The sequence below is a fragment of the Lissotriton helveticus genome, chromosome 5_1 (genome assembly GCF_964261635.1).
Source record: "Lissotriton helveticus chromosome 5_1, aLisHel1.1, whole genome shotgun sequence".
Classification (NCBI taxonomy): Eukaryota; Metazoa; Chordata; class Amphibia; order Caudata; family Salamandridae; genus Lissotriton; species Lissotriton helveticus.
The window spans coordinates 1032287773-1032311440 of NC_136065.1; the positions used below are offsets into that span (position 1 = coordinate 1032287773).

At 48.6% G+C, this 23668-nt stretch overlaps 1 protein-coding gene across 3 annotated transcripts in view; it reads right to left on the reverse strand.

Moving 5' to 3' along the window:
* R3HCC1L (R3H domain and coiled-coil containing 1 like) overlaps positions 1-23668 on the reverse strand; it is an 866695-nt gene that overhangs the window by 179808 nt on the left and 663219 nt on the right. For all 3 annotated transcript variants that reach the window (XM_078643564.1, XM_078643562.1, XM_078643563.1), the window contains exon 2: positions 6796-6910. The gene's annotated coding sequence lies outside the window, so the exon portion shown is untranslated. The remainder of the gene's footprint in view (positions 1-6795; positions 6911-23668) is intronic.

The window sequence follows — 23668 nt, forward strand, 5'->3', positions numbered from 1 at the left end:
GAGGCCTTTTGATCTGTAAGAAAAGAATACAGAACGGACACACTTCACAAATGGATTGCATGGTCACAGAAGGCACCAGATGCATAAAGCATATGCAGGTCTACTGTGTGGTGCATGGCTGCTGCCTATCAATTTGTATGCACAGCAAACTACCTTCGTCCACACATTTAAAATGGGAGTGGACAGAAGAAGTCCTGGCAAATTTGGATTATCCCCTAAAAAACACATCTCGTATGAGGGAAACAACCCTTACAACGCAACTATTACAACGCACACCGTTACAACGCACACCATTACAACGCAGGATCCGTTACAACGCATGCCTTTACAACGCATGACATTACATAGCAGATGCTATTACAACGCATGCCATTACAACGTAAGTATTGGTAAGTATGTTATTTTTTTAAATCTTTTTTTTAAATGTAAATTAAATAAATTAATTTAAGTAATAGTATATTTTTAGTTTTGGGTTATGGGGTACAGGGTTATTTTTAGGTTTCAGGGCTAGGTTTGGGTTTTGGGGTACAGGGGTATTTTTAGGTTTCAGGGCTAGGTATGGGTTTTGGGGTACAGGGGTATTTTTAGGTTTCAGGGCTAGGTATGGGTTTTGGGGTACAGGGGTATTTTTAGGTTTCAGGGTTAGGTTTGGGTTTTGGGGTACAGGGGTATTTTTAGGTTTCAGGGCTAGGTTTGGGTTTTGGAGTACAGGGGTATTTTTAGGTTTCAGGGCTAGGTATGGGTTTTGGGGTACAGGGGTATTTTTAGGTTTCAGGGCTAAGTATGGGTTTTGGGGTACAGGGGTATTTTTAGATTTCAGGGCTAGGTTTGGGTTTTAGGGTACATGGGTATTTTTAGGTTTCAGGGCTAGGTTTGGGTTTTGGGGTACAGGGGTATTTTTAGGTTTCAGGGCTAGGTTTGGGTTTTGGGGTACAGGGGTATTTTTAGGTTTCAGGGCTAGGTTTGGGTTTTGGGGTACAGGGGTATTTTTAGGTTTCAGGGCTAGGTTTGGGTTTTGGGGTACAGGGTATTTTTAGGTTTCAGGGCTAGGTTTGGGTTTTGGGGTAGTGGGGTATTTTTAGGTTTCAGGGTTAGGTTTGGGTTATGGGGTACAGGGTTATTTTTAGGTTTCAGGGCTAGGTTTGGGTTTTGGGGTACAGGGGTATTTTTAGGTTTCAGGGTTAGGTATGGGTTTTGGGGTACAGGGGTATTTTTAGGTTTCAGGGCTAGGTTTGGGTTTTGGGGTACAGGGGTATTTTTAGGTTTCAGGGCTAGGTATGGGTTATGGGGTACATGGATATTTTAAGGGTTCAGGGTAAAGGGTATTTTTAGGGTTCAATTTTTAAATAAATAATTGTAAATAATTTAAATAAGTAATTTTAATAATTTTATTATTTTTTAATATTAGTTCTTTAATAATAATTGTTTTTTAAAATAAACTATTTTTTAAAGTATATATATTTACAAATTAATTATTAAAAAATAATTGAATTTATTAAATTAATTAAATTTTAATAAATTACATTTTTTTTTAAAATAATATACTTGCCTATACTTACGTTGTAATGGCATGCGTTGTAATAGCATCTGCTATGTAATGTACCTTATGTACCTTATTCTTCTCCCCTACTATCTATAATCATAGAAACAAACAGAGGACTATCTGAGATGCCTTTGATTTTATTCAATAATCACCGTTGTTTATTCCCCATCACCTTAAATATTTTATCTATGACCCCCACTATCACTCTTACTCCGCTTTACATCTTACTACTCCCTGTCACTCTTTTCTATTTCAATTCTCCCCTATCTATATTCTTCACACGCAGTGAACTAACTACTACTTTTTATCCTATTTATTAATCAAATTCTACCTATCATATATCTATCGCATTTTATCTATATTGTCTTATACCTATTTTACTCTCATTTTGTTATCTTGTTAGATATGCTACTGTATTGTGACGCCTCCTAATTCTTCTCATCGCTATTTGGAATGTTCATTGTGTTATTTACTATTTTACGTCATTATGTATAACTTCTATTCTTATCCGATTTATTAATCTACTCTACCTATCATATGCTATCACATCTATATTGTTTTATACTTATCTTGCTCTCATTTTGATATCATGTCAGATATGCTATTTTATCGTGACGCTGAGTTTAAAAATTGTCATTTTCTCTGTGCTTGATTTTAAAAAAGCATTGAGCATATTAGCACTGAAGCGCTGACTCTCACGCGCTAAAGCAGCAAAGTGATTTTGAAAACTGTCATTTTTCTCTATGTTTGATCTAAAAAGCTTTGAGTATACCTGCACTGAAGCGCTGACTTCTCACGCGCAAAAGCAGCAAACTGATTTTAAAAAACTGTCATTTTCTCTGTGTTTGATCTAAATAGCATTGAGCTTTCCTACACTGAAGCGCCAACTTGTACGCGCTAAAGCAACCCTCCCAGACCCCCCCTGACACAGCGACTTCCAGCGCTGACACAGGGGAAAACGCCCACACCGCCAGCGCGGGCCCAAGGAGGAGCCACACCCACTGCGAGGCCACGCCCATAACACTCACTACAAATGTGCAGGCCATATCAGCGCAGCGGACGAGCGCAGCGGGAGCGCCGTTTGCGCGCCGGAGACGCGCCTAAGGCAATCCCGTCTGCGCCCGTCTGCGCACAGCCGGGCCTAGGGCCAGAACCCCTGTCGGATAAAACGGCCCCTAAGATAACCTACTCTCGTCGGGACCTCCTAAGTCTCAGACCCCCCATCGCCTCCTCTTGTGAGTTTGTTCACGATCTAGAGGGACCATTTATCAGCTGCACTTACTGCCACCCAGTCCTACTCAAACTCCCCATCCAACCCTACAAACCCCCAGCCCTCAAACTTGCGTCTCTGAACTGTCGTTCTCTCCCTAAACATGCGACGCTTATCAACCATCTTATAGAAGACCATGAGATCGACGTTCTATTTCTGACGGAAACGTGGCTTTCCCCACACTCGGCATCAGACATGGTTCTAGCCACCCCTCCGGGCTTCCTCATTCAGTCCCTACCTCGCCCTTTAGGCAGAGGTGGTGGGGTCGCCATTATTCACCGGGACTATCTCCCCTGCAAATTCAACGACGCGCAGGTTCCCGACTCTGAAAGCCTACAGTTCACAATTAAGTTAGACCCGACTAACTCTCTCACAGGCATCCTACTGTACCGCCCCCTCGGTCACCCTGGTTCCTTTTCTGGCGCTCTCCTGGACACGGTAGCAACTCAGGCCCACTCCATCACCAACTTCATGATACTAGGAGACCTGAACATTCATTTCGATGACCCTTTAGATACTGGGGCAGCCGACTTGATCACCGATCTAGCGGCTCTCGACCTCCACCTCCTAAACTCCGGAGCTACACACAACAAAGGTCACTTGCTGGACCCGGTGTTTACAAGCACCCCCACCATGCAATTCAACGAGTCCCTCCCCCTCCCCTGGACGGACCACTTTTTAGTCTCTTTCCAACTACTAGGACCTTTCAGGAAATCTCAAAAACCTTCCTCTTACACCAGGGACAGGGCCTGGTCCAAGCTCCCCACCGAAGACTGGGCCAGGACCCTAGAGTCAACTATCCCCGCCCATGCAGAAGACCCGGCTATCGCCGATAGTAAATTCAGAGACTGGATTACTACCTCCCTGGATTCCGTACTCCCATTTAGAACCCGGGAGGACAAAAACGGAAAACCAGGTTCCGCCCCGTGGTATACCCAGGAACTTCGATTACTACGTAAAAAATGCAAGACAGCCGAACGGCTATGGAGGAAAGACTGGCAGCACGCCAGCAAGGAAGCCTACCAGAACTCTGTTAGATTTTACAAAACCTCCGTTAAGCACTCTAAAGCCTCCCACTACGACACTCGGATAAGAGAATCTACCAACTTAGCTAGGGAATCCTTCCTAATCGTAAAAGAGCTACTGAAAGTACCAACCACTCCTTCCTCCAACGCCCCCCCTGTTGACCGAAGCAACGAATTAGCCACCTATTTTAATGACAAAATTGCCCGAATCTTAACATCCCTTCCCCCCCCCCTGTCCCTCTAGTCACACGGACAATGAATCACCCTCCAGCCAACCAGGAAGCAGCATGCGCCCCCAACTAGCTACATTTAGGGCAGTAACCTGCAACGAGGTAGATGCAACCTTGGCCAAAATGAAAAGCGGATCACCTCTGGATCCAGCACCAATTAGATTCCTCAAAACCGTAGCCCCTGTCATAGTTCCCACGATCACAGAGCTTATTAACAGCTCGCTTGCCCAAGGATCTGTCCCCGATAGCTGGAAGAGCGCAGTCGTGAAAGCACTCCTTAAAAAACCCCAGCTAGACCCAGCAGACATGGCAAACTACCGGCCAATCTCACTCCTCCCTGGCATCAGCAAGGTAGCTGAGAAATTGGTCAACGGACAATTGTCTCAGTTTCTCGAGGCAAATAACATCTTACGGCAATCCCAAACTGGGTTTCGCCCGGGTCATGGCACGGACACCGCCCTTCTGACCGTTATCGAGGAGGCAAGGCGCATTTTGGATTCAGGAGGGTCAGTGGCAGTGATCCTCCTGGATCTTAGTGCAGCCTTCGACACAGTCAACCATCGTGTCCTCATCCAACGGCTGGCGGCAGCAGGGCTCACCGGGATGGCGCTCAGGTGGATAGAGTCCTTCCTTGACGGGCGCACGTTCCAGGTATGGGACAGCAATCACCACTCGTCCACCCTCCCCCTCACGAGCGGAGTCCCCCAGGGATCATCTCTAAGCCCTACGCTTTTTAATGCTTATATGGCCCCCCTTGAAGACGTGGTGACACCCTTCGGCATCAAAATTGTGAGTTACGCGGATGACACACAGCTGGTCGTCTCCCTATCCCAACTAGACGATCACCCAGACAATTTGGCAAATTGCCTTACGAAAATCTATAGCTGGATGTGTGAATCTTCACTCAAATTAAACGGGTCGAAGACCGAAGTGATGCTCATGGGAAAGCAATGGGTGACCATCCCCCCATCAGCCTGGCCAGACGTGTTAGGGGAAATTCCCACCCCGAAAAAAGAAATTAAGACCCTAGGAGTCTGGCTAGAACCCGAGCTATCAATGAAAACACAAGCGGCCAAAACTGCAGGAACATGTTTTGGGCTTATGCGCACCACCCGCAAGATTCTTCCCCTACTCCCGCCCACCTCCAGAAAACTCCTAGTCCAAGGGCTAATATTGTCACGGCTGGACTACAGTAACATGGTTTACCTGGGTGCCCCTGAGGTCACCTTGGCTAAAATACAACGAACACAGAACGCTGCAGCCCGACTACTCATGAACCTTCCCTCCAGAGTGTCAGCTAAACCTGCCCTCAAAGCCCTGCACTGGCTCCCGGTGCGTCAAAGAGTGGAATTCAAAGCCATGTGCACGGCTTACAAACTGATTAATGGAGCTGGCCCCCCGATTCTCAGCGACCTGGTAACGCCTTATATAGCTCCCAGATCCCTGCGGTCCGAGAATGAACATCTAGCCATCATCCCCAAATTTAAAAAGACACGCACTGGTGGCCGACGCTTCTCTGTGAAAGCTTCCACCAGATGGAACTCACTCCCCCGTTCCCTCAGACTGGAACCCAGCTATCTTATTTTTAGAAAAAAATTGAAAACACTTCTATTTCCGAAATAACGTCCCCCCCCTTTTTTCTTCCTTTTTTCTCCTCCATCTCATCTGGATATCAAAATCATTACAGCGCGGGGATGCCTTCGGGTCACCAGGCGCTCTACAAGTCGTTAAAAATAAATAAATAAATAAATAATGTCATGCATTGTAAAAGCATTCGTTGTAAATGTATATGCGTTGTAAAAATTGCGTTGTAACGGTGTGCGTTGTAAAAGTTTGCGATGTAACGTCATACATCCCTCGTATGAAGGTGCGATGGGTTCACAAAGTGCTGAGATGCAAGTCAGAAGTATTGCAATCAAAGGGGTGTACTGTCACTAGCATCCATTTTGCAAGATGTTTTCCCAGAAAAACATCCTTTTTGTAAGGGAAAATCCTGTACTGCTCTGCAGAGCCTCAGTGATAATCAAACCCACTGCTTTTAGCACCTGCACATTATATCTATATATAAATTCATCATGCGCTCTAGTTGTTCTTTTTCAATACTCACGTACCTTTCTATTAAAATATTGTGTTACAGGTGCATGCTCTTGCGCAAGCAACAATGTTGTTTCTGTGAATCACGAACAGTGTATTCTGCACAAGACATTAAATGTCATCTTCAGAAATTAGTTCCAACAGTTTTAATAACCTACTGTACAAAGCTTGATAGTTACAAAGTTGGATTTTTGAAAAAGTAAGAGAACAAAAAAAATCACTAAATGTCCATGTTTTAGTGTGCTGGCCAACAGTATATAACGCAGACACCGCACTGTAAACCGAAAATGTTGCCAGCGAGCCAGACTCACAATGAAACGTGTAGTTACGTGCACTTTAATTGTAACGTAGAAACGATGCTTCACAAGTTAGGGAATAAGAGGCTCCCTAGAGTGCCAGATGTCAATGACTATAATACAGTAATGCCTAGGCGTTCAATGAGGGATGTAAACACAAGTCAATGAAGGGCAAGGAGTAGCAGCCTGGGCTCTCCCCTCAACACTGCCAATGTGCTTTAAACTCTTTATCTGGAGTGAGATCGTTAGAGAACAATTTAGATGTCGTATATGACAAAATGCGCCACATAGTATTATTGTGTGGTTGTATCTTTATTGTGTGGAGATGGACACTCACCTGCCAGGAGGGAACTTGAATATGACCCCAAACACATTGCACACCGTGCCCCCAGTTGTGGCTGGTCAGCAACTCTCCATTACCAGACTAAGGTGTGTGCGACGCGAAAAAGATCCTGCAATGAAATAAAAAATGCAATATATCAATTACAAAACGTTGCCGGAAACAAAAATGAAGACAATCTTGCTTCACGACAATTTAACTTTTTCACACGTTTCTTTTAAGGCAATCAGATTTTAGGGTGTTGGTCAATTCCTACCCAGAAAAGGTATTGATCCATGCCCTTGAGAGAAGGGTAAACTCGACAGAAGCGGACCATTAAGGCCACCTAGATAGACTCAAAGAAAGGCTCGGGATAAATGGCACAGTTCTAAAGCGGTCTGAATCCCATCTTGCAGATGGGTATCTGTTGGACTTGGCCTTTTCCCTCCAAAATTTTTCGCTTTTGACCCCCTAATTTGAATGTCTCCCCCATGGGATTAAACCTGTATAGGCCATGAGTGGTGTGAGACATCTTGTGAAAAATGTAATTACCTGAAGTAATGTGAGCACTTGTAAAATCCCCCATTTTAAAACTGCACCCCCATTTTGGAAATGTACCTGACTGAAATGTATTGCTTTTAAAATGGATGCCATGGCCATGGGTTTTGCCACTGGACTGACATAGGTTAGCAGTCTAGATAATATTACCCAGCTACCCCTAGTTTTGGAGGGAAAGCCTGGCACCCAGGGTGCTCACCCCCTCCCCTAGAACCAGTTTAGGCTAGATGTGCCAACATTCTAGAAGGTCCTGGCACTGCCTGGGAGGAGGGTATAAATAGGGGGAAGTGTCACCAGAGAGTCAGTCAGCGCTGGGACAAGGAAGGAAGGGGACCTGTTGTGAGGTGCTACCGCCACATGGGCCTGTGAGCTGGGCCCTGCACCCCTATAAACCCCCCCCCGCTGCTGTCCCCATGGGCCCCTGACAAGGGAGGGCCCCTACCCAGGACACTGACGCTGTGGGACCTTGAACTACGCCAGCGCGGAGGGAAAGAGGTGCCCACATGAGGAGGAATGCTGTGGGCTTGAACCCCCCAGGAGGTGAGGAGTGTGCCCCTGGAGCTGGCTGTGGAACTGTTCGCCCCCTCCGTGAGGTGCGCCTGTCAGACGCTGTTTGGGGAGGTTGGTGCCCCCAGGAAGCTGTGGCCCCTTTGGAAGTGCTGCTGCTGCATTGCCTTAAGCGCTGGATTGGGAGGAGCTGCGTGTCCTTAGAAGCCCTGGACTGACTACCCAGCACTGTGGGAAGAGAAGCGCTGTATTAGTGTCTCTTAGCGCTATCTTGGGTGCCCCTGCGAAGCGCTGTGAAGTTATGAGGCGCTGTACATATGGTAGCTGACATCAGTGAAGCGCTGTGTGCTCGGGACCCAAAGTGGCTGCCTGGCACTGTGTTAGAGTGCGCTTCTGTGCCCAGGGTTACTGCCACTGGTATCAGCGCTAGAGACTGTATGCCCCTGAGAAGCGCTATGACCGCCTGGGAACTGCTGGGCTGACCGAGCGCTGCATGCCCCCTCAGAAGCGCTGGCATCGTGTGCCATTCAAGCGCTGTGAAGCTCCTCCGCGCTGAAAGCGCTGCTGCCCCACTCACCGCCGCAGCCGAGGCTGTCCTGAGGAGAACTGGAGTTGCCCCGGCGGCCCTCGATGCCAGGAGAGGGCCGCCGTCATCCTGAGTGAGCTGCGCAGGGCCCCCGGAGCCTTGGTCAGGCCGCCGTCAAAATTCCTGTCAGGACGCCGGAGTAGAGAAAGGGCCGCGCTGGGCCCGAGAAGCCAGCCTCGACCTGCCCATGTGACGGGGGCGTCCGGCCGCGTCATTGGCCCGCCCCCGCCAACGCCGCGCAGGGATTGGTCGTCGATCCGGGCGGCCGGGAAGGCAGGAAGGAGTCGAGTCAGAGCCCCGGGTCCCCGTGAGGTAGGAGGGGGACCCGGGTGAAGCTTTGTTGCGGGGCCCCCGTGACGAGGAGGGAGCCCCGAGAGAAGCGACCGTCGCGGGAGGCCACCCCGCCGGTCTGAGCCCCAGAGTGAGGGGCCAGTGGAGAAGGCGGGGCCGGGGCACACTGTCGGTGCCAGCCCGCGGACACGGAAGAAGCGACCCGAAGGAGGAGGGAGGAAAGCCAGGCAGGCTTCCCCCTCGCGGGCCAGGTCCCTGCGCCGTCCCCGGTGGCCCCGCCGACGCCGTTTGAAAACCCCGGGCCCCTGTGAGGAAGAAGGGCCCGGGAGAAGCCGAAAGATACCGCTGGGAGGGGCGCTTGAGGAAGCGCAAACCCCTCCTTCCTTCCACCCTGATGTGAGGGTGCTGCAGGACCCGCGAGGCTCCCGGTTGGTCGGGGAAGCCCCGTGAGTTAAACGCTGTGCGGCAGGGGCCTCGAGGCACATTGTCGGTGCCTGCCCCTACCGCCAAGGAGTCCCTGGACTGCCGGTGAGTGTGGGCCTGTCTTAAGTTGGTGGAGGGAGGGGGGCAACGGGGTACATTGCCGGTGCCCGCCCCCGGAGACTGAGTTACCTTATCAGGTGCCCCGTCTGGCAGTGGGTACCTGCAACGTTGGGCCCCAGCGGAGTCTGTGGCCCCAGTAGACTGTGCCAGTAGGAGGAGGCCGATAACTAGCCCATAGGGTCCCCCAGGGAATTATCGATGCCCCCCCTGAGACACGGCCACACCTTATGTCAATGCTGGGTGCTTAGGTTATTGCGCCCCTGCTTATGATTGATACTACCGTTATGTACTGCCTAGGTGGTTTTATAGTTAAGGCTTTTGTGCCCACCGGGCAGGTGAAGGTGACTTTTTCTTTTGCAGGTGTGTGCCGAATGTTAAATGTATTTGGGCTGTTGTGATAAACCCACAGGGATGATGGAGTAGACCGGGTGGTGCCCTTTATTGCAGGTGAGCCCAGAGGTTGGCCTGACATGTTGTTCCAGGCCCCTAGTCCCATCCCCTGTTAAGGAGCAAGCCTTGCTTTTATTACAGGTGCTCCTATTTAAGAGGTACTATGATGCCCTGATGTTTTCTTTTACAGGGGTGGTTTGGCGTGATTGTGCATGATATATATACCTATGCTAATGTGGTATTCTGCATTTACAACCCCCTAAGGATGAGAGCCTGAGTTGGCCCCGCCAGATTGGCCCCAGGTCTAATGTTTAATTAACCATCCTTTTTCCTTACAGCTATGGACTATGGACTCAAACCCCTTTTTGTTCCTATGTAAATAATTCCCCCTCTGAAATACTTGGCTCTGGTGCCAGTTGGCGCCGTGTTATGATGACACTGTTAATGCATTTTTGACTTGCAGGTTGGAAACCCTACTAAATGACGTATCTTTTTCCAACTCAAATTGGTGTCCTGCCTCTTTTGTGGTGTGCCTGGTGTGTTGTCTGTGGGTACTGCGTGAATGCTTCACATGTCCTCGAAGTTTGGCCTGCCCGCTTGATGCCATGCTACCCCCTTTGAGACTTGGGCAACCCCCAATTCCAACATTTGGTGGCAGAGCGGTGGGATAGGACTTGTGTTTGCGCAGTACCACAGCGGCCACAGGTTACACCACAAGTAGAGCCTTGTTGTGGGGATTATTGCTGTTTGGCTGAATATTGTTTTTTTGATTGCTTCCTCCTGAAGAGTATTCTGAATTGTCCCCTTGTTCCACTGGGAGGGTGTGTCCCGGGTGTACTTTGCCACGATGGGGTTGATTTACCAGGAAGTGGACCTGATGGAGTACACCGAACAGGAGGTGATAGACTTCCTCCTGGAGAGAGGGATACCCCCAGTAGGGAACATTAGGAGGAATTTGTTTCTCTATGAGGCCCTCAAGAGGGGAGAGCCCTTAGAGGTTAATGGGGACTTGTCTGACTACCCCCCGAAGTTTTGAAGGGTCAGTGGGTTGGAGACCAGAGAGAGGGCTCCCCATCCAGAACCCTGGGAGGTAATTGCTCCGATGAGGAGGAGGAAGAGTCTAGCAGGGCAGAGACGCCAGTAGCTGTGGAGGACACCGGAGATAGGGAGTCTCGCACTGGGTCCAGTCCCGGGGGCACTGCCCCATCCCATTCCCTGTCCCCAGAAGAGTGGGTAGATAGGAGGGAAGAGAGGGAGTATCAGCTGGCGCTGGCAAAGCTCAGGCATGCCGAGGGCTTAGCGCAGCTGAGGGTAGAAGAGCAGCGACTAGAGACTGAAAAAGTCCTAGCGCTGGAGAGGATGGCGGAGGCGGAGAGGGCCTTCGCCAGGGAGAGATCAGCTCAGGTGGGTAGGTTGTCCCCTGAGAGTGGTTTTAGGAGTCTGGATTCACCGAAGAGGGTGGGATCCAGTGGTGGCAGCGAGTGTAGGTCCAGTGCAAGGAGTCCCACTCCCGAAGCCCAAGAGACTGTGCCTGATTCCCCGGAAGAGGAGGACGGGTTAGTGTTTAGGGGCAGGGGAAAGCTGTTCCATCAGTCCTGGGGAGAGTTCGAGGAGGAGTGTTGGACTGTACTGGAGGATTGGGTGGTGAGGAGAGCAGTGGAGGATTGGGAAGGGCTGTGCCATGCCGTTATCCGGGAGCACATGCTAAGGAGTTGTGTCCCAAGACTGCGTCACCATCTGTTGCGGTGCGGGTTCTCAGACCCCAGGGAACTTGCACGGGAGGCAGACCTCTGGGTAAGTGCCAGAGCGTCTGGGAAGGCTGAGGGAAGTGATCCTGAAGGGAGTGAGACGGGGAGGTGTCCCGAGAGGCCCCAGCTGTGGTCACCGGGCCTGGAGTGTTCTTTAAGAGAACCTCCGGTTGGGAGACTAGGCTGTCCCGATGCGTCATCCAGAGGAAAGGATCCCCTCATGTCAGGAGGACCCGGAGCCTCAATAATTGGAGCTCCAGTGGTTCGGGGGTCTGACCAGTCACAGGGTTTAGATCCTGGACTGGGGTTCCAGGTTAAGGGGTTGCCTGACCTGGAGGGTGGGGTACCTGTAATTCAGGTCCCTACCAATTTGACTCCCAGGGGTACTACTCCCAGTGGGAGGGTGCGGAACTCTGGGAGGGGGTGCAGAGGGAGGAAGGTCTCTTCTCTGTCACCAGCTCAGCCACAGGGCGCAGATCCTGGGTTGGGTGGCCAGGGACAGGGTTTGCCTGCTCTGGTGGGAGGGACCTCTGTAACCAGAGTCCCCCCGGAGGTGACTCCCAGGGGTACTACTCCAGTTAGGAGGGTGCAGGACTCTGGGAGGGGGTGCAGGGAGAGGGAGGACTCACCCCTGTCACCGGTTCAGCCTGTGGGTTTCGGCTCCAGGTTGGGGAGAGAGTTGTGTGAGGGTGTCCCCCAGCGTAGGAGATGGAGGAACCCTTGGAGGAGAAGTAGGGGGAGGAGAGCCTCGCCCCTAAGGGCTGGTCAGTCTGAGGGTGTAGACCCCAGATGGGTGGACCAGTGGCAATTTGGAGAGAGGAGAGTGGTCCAAGGGAATTACAAGCCTGAGGCTAGAGCCTCCCACTCTAGGAAGGAGAAACATCCCACTAGGGAACACCAGTGGGGTGGTTATGTTGGTGAAAAGAGGGATGCGAAAGAGAACCATTGGGTTCCAGAGTGGAGGAGAGACTGCAGGTGCTCCTGTAGTTGCAGGCCTGCGTCCACCTTTTTCCGCCCCAAGCAGGGAAGCCCATCAAGGCATTGATATGTCTACCCTGGCTTTTGGCTGGGGGGGAGTCATGTTGGACTTGGCCTTTTCCCTCCAAAATTTTTCGCTTTTGACCCCCTAATTTGAATGTCTCCCCCATGGGATTAAACCTGTATAGGCCATGAGTGGTGTGAGACATCTTGTGAAAAATGTAATTACCTGAAGTAATGTGAGCACTTGTAAAATCCCCCATTTTAAAACTGCACCCCCATTTTGGAAATGTACCTGACTGAAATGTATTGCTTTTAAAATGGATGCCATGGCCATGGGTTTTGCCACTGGACTGACATAGGTTAGCAGTCTAGATAATATTACCCAGCTACCCCTAGTTTTGGAGGGAAAGCCTGGCACCCAGGGTGCTCACCCCCTCCCCTAGAACCAGTTTAGGCTAGATGTGCCAACATTCTAGAAGGTCCTGGCACTGCCTGGGAGGAGGGTATAAATAGGGGGAAGTGTCACCAGAGAGTCAGTCAGCGCTGGGACAAGGAAGGAAGGGGACCTGTTGTGAGGTGCTACCGCCACATGGGCCTGTGAGCTGGGCCCTGCACCCCTATAAACCCCCCCCCGCTGCTGTCCCCATGGGCCCCTGACAAGGGAGGGCCCCTACCCAGGACACTGACGCTGTGGGACCTTGAACTACGCCAGCGCGGAGGGAAAGAGGTGCCCACATGAGGAGGAATGCTGTGGGCTTGAACCCCCCAGGAGGTGAGGAGTGTGCCCCTGGAGCTGGCTGTGGAACTGTTCGCCCCCTCCGTGAGGTGCGCCTGTCAGACGCTGTTTGGGGAGGTTGGTGCCCCCAGGAAGCTGTGGCCCCTTTGGAAGTGCTGCTGCTGCATTGCCTTAAGCGCTGGATTGGGAGGAGCTGCGTGTCCTTAGAAGCCCTGGACTGACTACCCAGCACTGTGGGAAGAGAAGCGCTGTATAAGTGTCTCTTAGCGCTATCTTGGGTGCCCCTGCGAAGCGCTGTGAAGTTATGAGGCGCTGTACATATGGTAGCTGACATCAGTGAAGCGCTGTGTGCTCGGGACCCAAAGTGGCTGCCTGGCACTGTGTTAGAGTGCGCTTCTGTGCCCAGGGTTACTGCCACTGGTATCAGCGCTAGAGACTGTATGCCCCTGAGAAGCGCTATGACCGCCTGGGAACTGCTGGGCTGACCGAGCGCTGCATGCCCCCTCAGAAGCGCTGGCATCGTGTGCCATTCAAGCGCTGTGAAGCTCCTCCGCGCTGAAAGCGCTGCTGCCCCACTCACCGCCGCAGCCGAGGCTGTCCTGAGGAGAACTGGAGTTGCCCCGGCGGCCCTCGATGCCAGGAGAGGGCCGCCGTCATCCTGAGTGAGCTGCGCAGGGCCCCCGGAGCCTTGGTCAGGCCGCCGTCAAAATTCCTGTCAGGACGCCGGAGTAGAGAAAGGGCCGCGCTGGGCCCGAGAAGCCAGCCTCGACCTGCCCATGTGACGGGGGCGTCCGGCCGCGTCATTGGCCCGCCCCCGCCAACGCCGCGCAGGGATTGGTCGTCGATCCGGGCGGCCGGGAAGGCAGGAAGGAGTCGAGTCAGAGCCCCGGGTCCCCGTGAGGTAGGAGGGGGACCCGGGTGAAGCTTTGTTGCGGGGCCCCCGTGACGAGGAGGGAGCCCCGAGAGAAGCGACCGTCGCGGGAGGCCACCCCGCCGGTCTGAGCCCCAGAGTGAGGGGCCAGTGGAGAAGGCGGGGCCGGGGCACACTGTCGGTGCCAGCCCGCGGACACGGAAGAAGCGACCCGAAGGAGGAGGGAGGAAAGCCAGGCAGGCTTCCCCCTCGCGGGCCAGGTCCCTGCGCCGTCCCCGGTGGCCCCGCCGACGCCGTTTGAAAACCCCGGGCCCCTGTGAGGAAGAAGGGCCCGGGAGAAGCCGAAAGATACCGCTGGGAGGGGCGCTTGAGGAAGCGCAAACCCCTCCTTCCTTCCACCCTGATGTGAGGGTGCTGCAGGACCCGCGAGGCTCCCGGTTGGTCGGGGAAGCCCCGTGAGTTAAACGCTGTGCGGCAGGGGCCTCGAGGCACATTGTCGGTGCCTGCCCCTACCGCCAAGGAGTCCCTGGACTGCCGGTGAGTGTGGGCCTGTCTTAAGTTGGTGGAGGGAGGGGGGCAACGGGGTACATTGCCGGTGCCCGCCCCCGGAGACTGAGTTACCTTATCAGGTGCCCCGTCTGGCAGTGGGTACCTGCAACGTTGGGCCCCAGCGGAGTCTGTGGCCCCAGTAGACTGTGCCAGTAGGAGGAGGCCGATAACTAGCCCATAGGGTCCCCCAGGGAATTATCGATGCCCCCCCTGAGACACGGCCACACCTTATGTCAATGCTGGGTGCTTAGGTTATTGCGCCCCTGCTTATGATTGATACTACCGTTATGTACTGCCTAGGTGGTTTTATAGTTAAGGCTTTTGTGCCCACCGGGCAGGTGAAGGTGACTTTTTCTTTTGCAGGTGTGTGCCGAATGTTAAATGTATTTGGGCTGTTGTGATAAACCCACAGGGATGATGGAGTAGACCGGGTGGTGCCCTTTATTGCAGGTGAGCCCAGAGGTTGGCCTGACATGTTGTTCCAGGCCCCTAGTCCCATCCCCTGTTAAGGAGCAAGCCTTGCTTTTATTACAGGTGCTCCTATTTAAGAGGTACTATGATGCCCTGATGTTTTCTTTTACAGGGGTGGTTTGGCGTGATTGTGCATGATATATATACCTATGCTAATGTGGTATTCTGCATTTACAACCCCCTAAGGATGAGAGCCTGAGTTGGCCCTGCCAGATTGGCCCCAGGTCTAATGTTTAATTAACCATCCTTTTTCCTTACAGCTATGGACTATGGACTCAAACCCCTTTTTGTTCCTATGTAAATAATTCCCGCTCTGAAATACTTGGCTCTGGTGCCAGTTGGCGCCGTGTTATGATGACACTGTTAATGCATTTTTGACTTGCAGGTTGGAAACCCTACTAAATGACGTATCTTTTTCCAACTCAAATTGGTGTCCTGCCTCTTTTGTGGTGTGCCTGGTGTGTTGTCTGTGGGTACTGCGTGAATGCTTCACATGTCCTCGAAGTTTGGCCTGCCCGCTTGATGCCATGCTACCCCCTTTGAGACTTGGGCAACCCCCAATTCCAACAGTATCAATGTGTTAAAATTGAGGAGACTCTCTCTCCAAACTAATACCGTTACTTTTGGTGTACCGCCGAGCTCAATACTGGCACTCTTCCGTTTCAATATTCATATAAACTCCCCTTAGCTCGCCCTTAAGCAATTTATGGATTCATTATCATTTCTATAGAGATAATGCCCAGCTATAAATCCCATTATATCCTATGGGATTTATATTTTGGCAATGGAATATCCATCGCCTTTGTGACAAGAGTAACCTGTCCGCCAGGATCTAAATCAGGCCCTTAGAATCTCTGCCAAATCTGATGACACAACTATAAGGTCCTCTCTAACAAAACTAAAATGGTTACATCGAAAAGGATATGAACTAAAAAAATAGGTTTTCTCTGCTCACCAAAACCAGATTTCCACCTGAACGAAAATTGGATAAATTGAATTAGACCTGTGGTATTATTTCAGTCTCAAATAGTTTTATCTCGTAATAGGAAGAAAATTAAACGTTGAAGCCCATAGTGAAAATCTGGCCAACAAAGTGTGCTTTCCCCTCAAACTCTCAATAACTGCAAACCTTTCTTGTCATCAATCTCTTGGCCCTTCTCGTTTCGTCTTGGCTACGGAAATGCTCCTCTCTCTGTGTACACCCAAAGAAGGGGCTTTTACGTCTAAAGCCTGTGCTGCATGCTAACGCCAGGTTTGTTTTAAGTTTCCCTAAACATGCACAAATCACACTAGTTCTTCCCTCCTTAAAATGGGTTCTAATCACGGCAAGATTCATTTATAAAACCATACGTTTATCTTACTAGCAGTCACCCTGCTAAATATCTCTCACAGAAACTGACAATCTCTCAGAGCTCCCTCATGCTTAGAAGGTGATTAATCTATAGCCCACATAGCACGTTTTAACCTCTTTGGTGGACAGGACATTTTGTTCATGCCCTCTGTACTAACTCTTCAGTGCGGAGGAGTTCTTCATATCCTCTGGTGTGAGCACTAGAGGTATTTTCTTTTCAAGCCTCAGGAAGAGCTCTCCTCGCAGCCCAAGACGTTTTCTTTAGGTCTGAAGTTAGCTGACGTTAGCCTTTTGATTTAAAAATATATATGTATAATAATCTTATTTAAAGGGTCTTTCAGCCAGTGCTCTTCATCCATTGGTCTCTTTGAATGTCATTCACATTTTGTTTCCGCCAACTATAGCATATAGCATGGGGTAAGGGGTCAGCCCACTTCAGCCACTGGACAACTTCATGTTGAGTAATTGCATTTTGCTCTTTCACAAGCAGCACATCAGCGCACAATCTAGATCCCATCAGTGCCAATGTTTTTGTTTCTAATGTATTACTTTGATGTTCCCTTTGTATTCCAAGTCTCATGTGACAGCAGGACATTTTATATCAATGAGCAAGTTGATGGCACAGGCCAAATTCCACACGTTGAGTTCCTGTCTCTTGCCAATGCTGTTGTACAATCCTTCTAGAATGTCCTCTATCTGATTGCTGGTTTTCACTTCATAACAGATTACATACATTTGAAATTGTTCTGTATTAAATTATCGAAAGGTTTAATTTTATACATGTGAATTCATAATTAGACAATTCTTCCGAACACGTTCATTCTGGGTTACATTTCTTCAATGGTTCTTTAGTACACTTTGCCCAGGAAGAAAGCCAATGTTTATTGTGCTTATTTAGCAGGACTTTCAAAAATACAAATATATTTTCTACTAGCATTTTTTTCTTTCTTTCTTTCTTTCATTTCTTCTATCCTTTTATTCCTTCTTTGATTTCGTTTTCATTAATTTATGCATTCTTTTAACTTTTATTTCTTCTGTCCTTCTTTGCTAAATTCCTTTTTCTTAAACTCCCTTTCTTCTTTATTGCGTTCCTTTTTTGTCACTCATCGTCCTTTCTTGCTTTCTTTTTTCTTTCATTCCTTCTTTCTCTAGCCTTTCTTTCCCTCTCTCCTCCTTTACTTCCATTCCTGACTTCTTGCTTTCATTCCTTCTTTCCCTTTTTTTCTTACTGCCTCTTTTTCTCTCTCTCTCTAGCTCTCATCCCTTCTTTCCTGCTTACAATTCTTCTTTCCTGCTTTGTTTTGCTAACCTTTCTTTCATTCCTCCTTTCTATTCGATATCCTGTTCTTTCTTTCTTGCCTTCTTTCTTTCCATCTTTCTGGTCTTCGTTCTTTCTTTCCTTCCATCTAGTCATCTTTCATTCCTTCTTTTTTTCCTTTCTCTTTCTTTCCTTCCTTCCTTATTTCCTTCCTTTTTCCCCAGCTTTCTTTCCTTGTCAAAGGCAAGAGTCTGGAATTCAATGGAACAACAATTGACTTTTTTTCGGTCTGTGTTAGTCTAGACCTTTTGATTTCACTAAAGTTTTATTTAGGACTTAGGTACATATAGGGGGTTTCAACCACAAGAACACAAGAAATGAGAGAGGCAAGTTTGTAACAGCAAACAATCATAGGGTGCTGTTACAAACTTGCCTCTCTCATTTCTTGCGTTCTTGTGCTGTATTTGAAACCACAGTGGGTGGCTGGTTTCGAGAGGTGGGCATTGTTTCTTAACAACTGTATGGAGTGTTATTTAACTCTTTATAACATTGATTGAAAGAAACATTGGTAGTTGGAGCAGCATCTTATACCCTGCCTGTATGTAGGGGTTTCAACCACACTTCATCCATCTGCCTGTGGTTGTGTCATTCACGTTTTTCTCCAACCTTCATGAGCATCAGTAAGTTGCAACACGTCACCCCACTTCAGTCATTGGCATGCGGTCCGTTTACTACGAGCATCCATACACAAAGTAGTTTCCCTCCGTGCCAGGGAGTACTATGGTAATTTGTGCTTTTTTGGAGACCCAAAAACATTGTTGCCTTTAGTCAATGTTCTTTTATTTTTAGATTGACATACGCACTGCTGCATTCCAATCAAAGTTTTGCAAAAGCCATGTCAAATCAAAACAAGAATTGCCAAAAGGCTGACAGGCAAAGCCAGACCTATTGGCTTTGCCAATTTTCGTCTTACTTTGTTGTGACATGTAGTGCATCACACACACTGTCATAATTCGTGAAACCGAAAGCAGCCACTGCTTTCAGTGTGATTAGTTCTTAGGAGCAGAGTGAAACTTCATCAGCACCAATCACAACGAGAGGGGTATCATAGGAAAGGGGAGACTCTCCTATTTCCAATAATACCTCCCCTCTAGTAGATCTTTGCTTCAGGATAGCTTAAGGGCAAACATCTCATTAAAAACTAGCAGTTTGAAATCGGTTGAGAGTGGCCCGCCAGGCATGGGCATTTTCTGCCCCACTCACCCAGGTCCAACAGACTTTCTGCCTCCCCCTATCTGCTCCGCAGGGAGTGCAAAAAGTCCACTTGACCACAAGGGTGCTTCATTATCATCAGGGCAACTAGAATGATGGAGGGGGGGAGGTATGCAGAGTTGATTAAATTAAGCGGTAAGAAAAGATAAATTATGCGGCGTAACGTGGCGCTTTTTATAGTATTACTTTAATATTTTGAACTTTTTGCACTTGTTAATAATGTCTGGGTATTGAGTGCACCTCATTAGTGTGTGTTAAACACCCACATATAGCAATAAGTAACAGAAAGGTGACCAGTCAACCTTTCCAAAGGGTCTTCCACTGTGCGACAACCCGTGCTGCTGAGTTTTTAGACACGTTTGAACCTTTTGAGAAGAAATGTTTTTGGTAAAATCTGTAGATTATGCTGCAGATGATGGATTATATGGCAAATACTTAAAATCTATAATTATGCAAAAATCACAGCAAACGCTTAATCGCGTAGTTCCAGTGGCCCTGATTATTAAAAAACAATAAAATGGGGGGGGGGGGGGGGCTGTCCTGGCATCAGGTTGCACCACTCACCCAAAAAGCCCCAACAGTGTTTCTGTCCGCATTTGGACATTTATACCCAATAGTTCTCTCCTGGGGAGGGGGAGGTCCGAGGGCCTACTAGGTACCAGTGCCAGATTTATACCTTTAAAAAACACAAAATTGGGTGTGAGCAGCCTGTCCTGGCATAAGGCCGCACACCACACAACTAAAGCCTACACACTCTTTAGCCTAAAAGCTCACCAACTACCATTAAAAAAAGTGAGAAAAGGAAGGTGGTGAGACACTCTGCTGTCTTGTCATCAATCTCCGCCCTGGAACCAGACAGTATTTCTGTCTCCAGTGTGAGCCAGAATGGGGTGAATTTACCCACTCTCTACCAGCCCATATGTTAAAACTGCCTCAAAGAAATCCTATTTTCCTCTCACTTGGCATTGGGAAGCAACATTGTATGCTAGTGTCAGCCAGCACTGAGGACACCATACCAACCCAGGGCATTTCTGACCAAGGGAAATACAGGGGGGACAGACCTAAGTGGATCCCAGCAAATTCAAGTGATAGAAATCTTGGCACATATAGCCAGTTTATTTATTTTATTTTAAAGGTTTTGTATAGCACTGGTTAGACCCAGAGGTATAAGAGGTCTATACCGCAGCAAGAGCAAGGCAAATATCAATGGAACAATGGATACATACAAAATACAATAAAGGACGTGAAACATCAACACTGAATCTGGGGCAAGGCAAAGATCTTAGTATCAAAGGTTACATACAGTTAAAAATATGGGGGTGTGGTGTGACAGAGGAATATACAAATATATACAGCCTTTGATACCGTGTCCCACAACATCTTATTGGACCGGTTGGCTGCCGCAGGGGTGGGAGGACAGGTGTTGGCTTGGTGTAGGAATTTCCTCACTGACAGACGCCAAATAACAGTGCTTGGCCCATATCAATCTGAGGCCAAAAACGTCAGCTCAGGGGTGCCACAGGGCTCCAGTTTGAGCCCTGTTCTTTTCAATCTATATATGGCACCTCTTATGAACCTGATCGCGTCATTCAGGATCAGTTCTATTTCATACGCTGACGATACCCAACTGATTTTGGTGTTGGACAAGGAACGACCAGGTGCCGAGGAAGACCTCAGAGATTGTCTTGCAGCAACATTCAAATGGATGAACAACAACCATTTAAAGTGCAACGCCGGAAAAACGGAAATTTTACCCATGGGGACCAATAACCCTTTTTCCCCCATAGTATGCTGGCCATTAGATGCTGAAGCTCCACCCAACACAATTGTATCCGCCCGTAATCTAGGCATAAAATTTGACAACTGCTTATCCTTCAAACACCAGGCTGTAGCAGTGGCAGGCATGTGCTTTCAAATCATTAAAGCACTTAGGAAGTTCTTTGATCTTCTCCCTCTCTCGGCGAGGAAAACAGTCGCAGTGGCCTTAATAAATTCTAGGCTGGACTACTGCAATGGACTTTATGTTGGAGCAAACAAAATCGTGCTCCACATACTGCAGATGGTCCAAAATGCGGCTGCCCGCCTCGTACTGCGTTTGCCCCGTAGATCATCAGCCTCTGCAGCCTTGAACACCTTACATTGGCTGCCAATAGGAAAGAGAATTTTGTTTAAACTTCTCTTGATCACCTTCAGGGCTTTCCATCAACGCGGCCCAACCTACCTACGAAAGGGGTTTAAAAGATACTATCCAGCGCGCTGCCTGAGATCCACAAGCCAGAATTTACTTACTACTCCTCACTTTAAACTGGCTACAAAGGGTGGCAAATCCATCTTTGTGCTAGGCACTAAGGCCTGGAACAAACTTCCCCTTTCTTTGCGGTCTTTCTCCCAAGAAGCCTCTTTTAGGAAGGCATTGAAAACCTGGATTTTCTCTCTGCCTGACGCTCTGTGTAGGACCCTAGTGTAGTGGATGTGTAGAAATTAGGACTTCTTTTCCCTATCCAACTCTTCCATCTGGGTTGTGTAAGCGCCAAGATACTCCTTGGAGTGGTAGCAGCGCGGTATAAATGTCCATTACATTACATTACAAAGAAACGTTTGTGGGGGTATAAGGGATGGAGTTACTGAAATGAGGTCAAAACAATAAAAAAAATTAGGGGACATAAAATGATGGCTAGGCTAGAGCCAGTGCTGAAATAACACTGAACAGAAAATTCAAGAAATGTGGTTGGAACAAAAATAAATGTGGGACCATAGAAAGCAAGGCAAGTGTAAACAATGAGGAGAACACTGGGAAAAAGAAAGGCCAGCAGATCAGCAGAGAAATAACCTGAACGCAGGAGTACGAAAAAAGTCAGGTTCAGAAAGATTCAAGGGCTCCAGTATTTATTGAGGAGATGGCGTTTCAGGTCTCTTTTGAAGCCGGTGTAGGAAGGGTTGCAACGAAGGCCCCTCAGTAGGGTGTTTCAGACGCTCGGCGCATTTCCTGAGAAAGAGTGAGTCTGGGTAGATTTCTTTTTTAGTAACGGGAGAACAAGAAGAAGAGCATAAGAGCTTCTCTACGGTCGGCCACTTCCCACTCTTGTGAGTTTATTGTTTAGGTAGTCCGGGGATAGAGCATGAAGTGCCTTGTGGGTGATGCAGGCAGTCTTGTAGATGCATCTTCCTTCGATGGGGAGCCAGTTAAGGGACTTGAGGGCAGGCGTGATGTGATCATACCATTTGCAGTCCGTTATAAGCGGGGAAGCCATGTTGAGCACAGATCTGAGGGGAGCGAGGTGAGTTTTAGGGGCTCCGGTGAGTATAGAGTTACCGTACTCAAGTTTAGAGAGGACTAGCGATTGAACGACCCATTTGAAGTCGTCATAGGAGATGAAGGGTTTGATTAATTTTTTTAGGTGTTTAAGAGTGTAAAGTGCTCCTTTGGCTGAGAAACCTAGGGATTTAGCCGTGTTGGATAGAGTGAGCGGACAGTTTAGGGATTTGAGGTCAGTGATCCAGCGTTGGATAGGGAGGTGGCTACTTTTGTAGGAGAATAGAATTCCGTTTTCTTAGGGTTCAATTTTAGATGGTTGGAGTAAAACCAGGATTGAATATTGCTCAGTGTGTTGTTAAGATGTGGTATATAAATAAATAATACCGGATCTATTTTTGAATGAATGAATGAATAACAGATAGCTCAATAAAATAAGAGTCAAGATTCGAGGTAGTAGGAGTTTCTGCAGGTTTATTACAGCATAAGGACAGGATCAGGACAACCTGCATAGGATGACCCAGCAGCTGCTGGGATTGGGTCTGGGATGAGCGCGCTAACTTTTAATAACAATACATGAACTTATATACATAGCGCAAACACATAGCATTACATTGCAGTAGGCGTAACAGTGGGTGGAGCAGAAGGCGTGACGCGTAGCAGTCGCGAAAGATAACAGTAAAAGTAGGTGTAACTGGGAGTATACATAGACATGTGATGCAAACGTAACAGAATATGTCATGAATGGGTGGAAACATAGGAGGGGGCTACCTAAGGAGCCGGGACCTCTAACCTAATGGTGCGCGTAAACTGGCAATGACGTATCACTAGGAGAAGCTGGGGGCTATGAACTCTGTGCTAGGAGCAGAGACTAGAGTCTGGAGGGTCGGAGCGACATGTACCTAAACCCTATCTGGTATCTGATGTTTAGGGAACATGTTGATATAAACTAGAAGTCATGAGGGGAAAAGGCTAACTTGATTCTAAGACTGGACCATGCATTATTCTACATGTAGTGCGTGATGAAGAATTAAATGACTATTAAATACAGTATTTCTCTAACATGGAGCCGTGTAGGCTAGACAATGACGGAAACTGTTGATGCAGTTCAGTAGCTTAGGAATGCAGAGAAGGAGGACTGAACTGATAGCTGGAATCATAACATACTCTTGGCAGACTCAGAGGCAGAGCCAAGCTGCACCGGGCACTGCGAGGCAGGAAGTAAGTGAAGGGTCGAGGATACAGGTGGGGGCTGTATCGCTCCTCAGCGAGGCTTTCAGGAGACAGGAGCTGAATCTAGGGTCCGGGCCCTGTTGAGGCCTGGAAACGGGGACTTTATAATGAAATATCGTGCACACTGAGAAACGTGGCAACATAGCTTTACATAGGCCTAATATTCGTAGTATTCACGAGGACTGGAAAATGACATACCAGAGGTGGACACAACTGTAATTGCGTCATTAAACAGACATGGGGAATAACATATGCATATTGGTCATGCACACATAACATATGATGGATGAGGC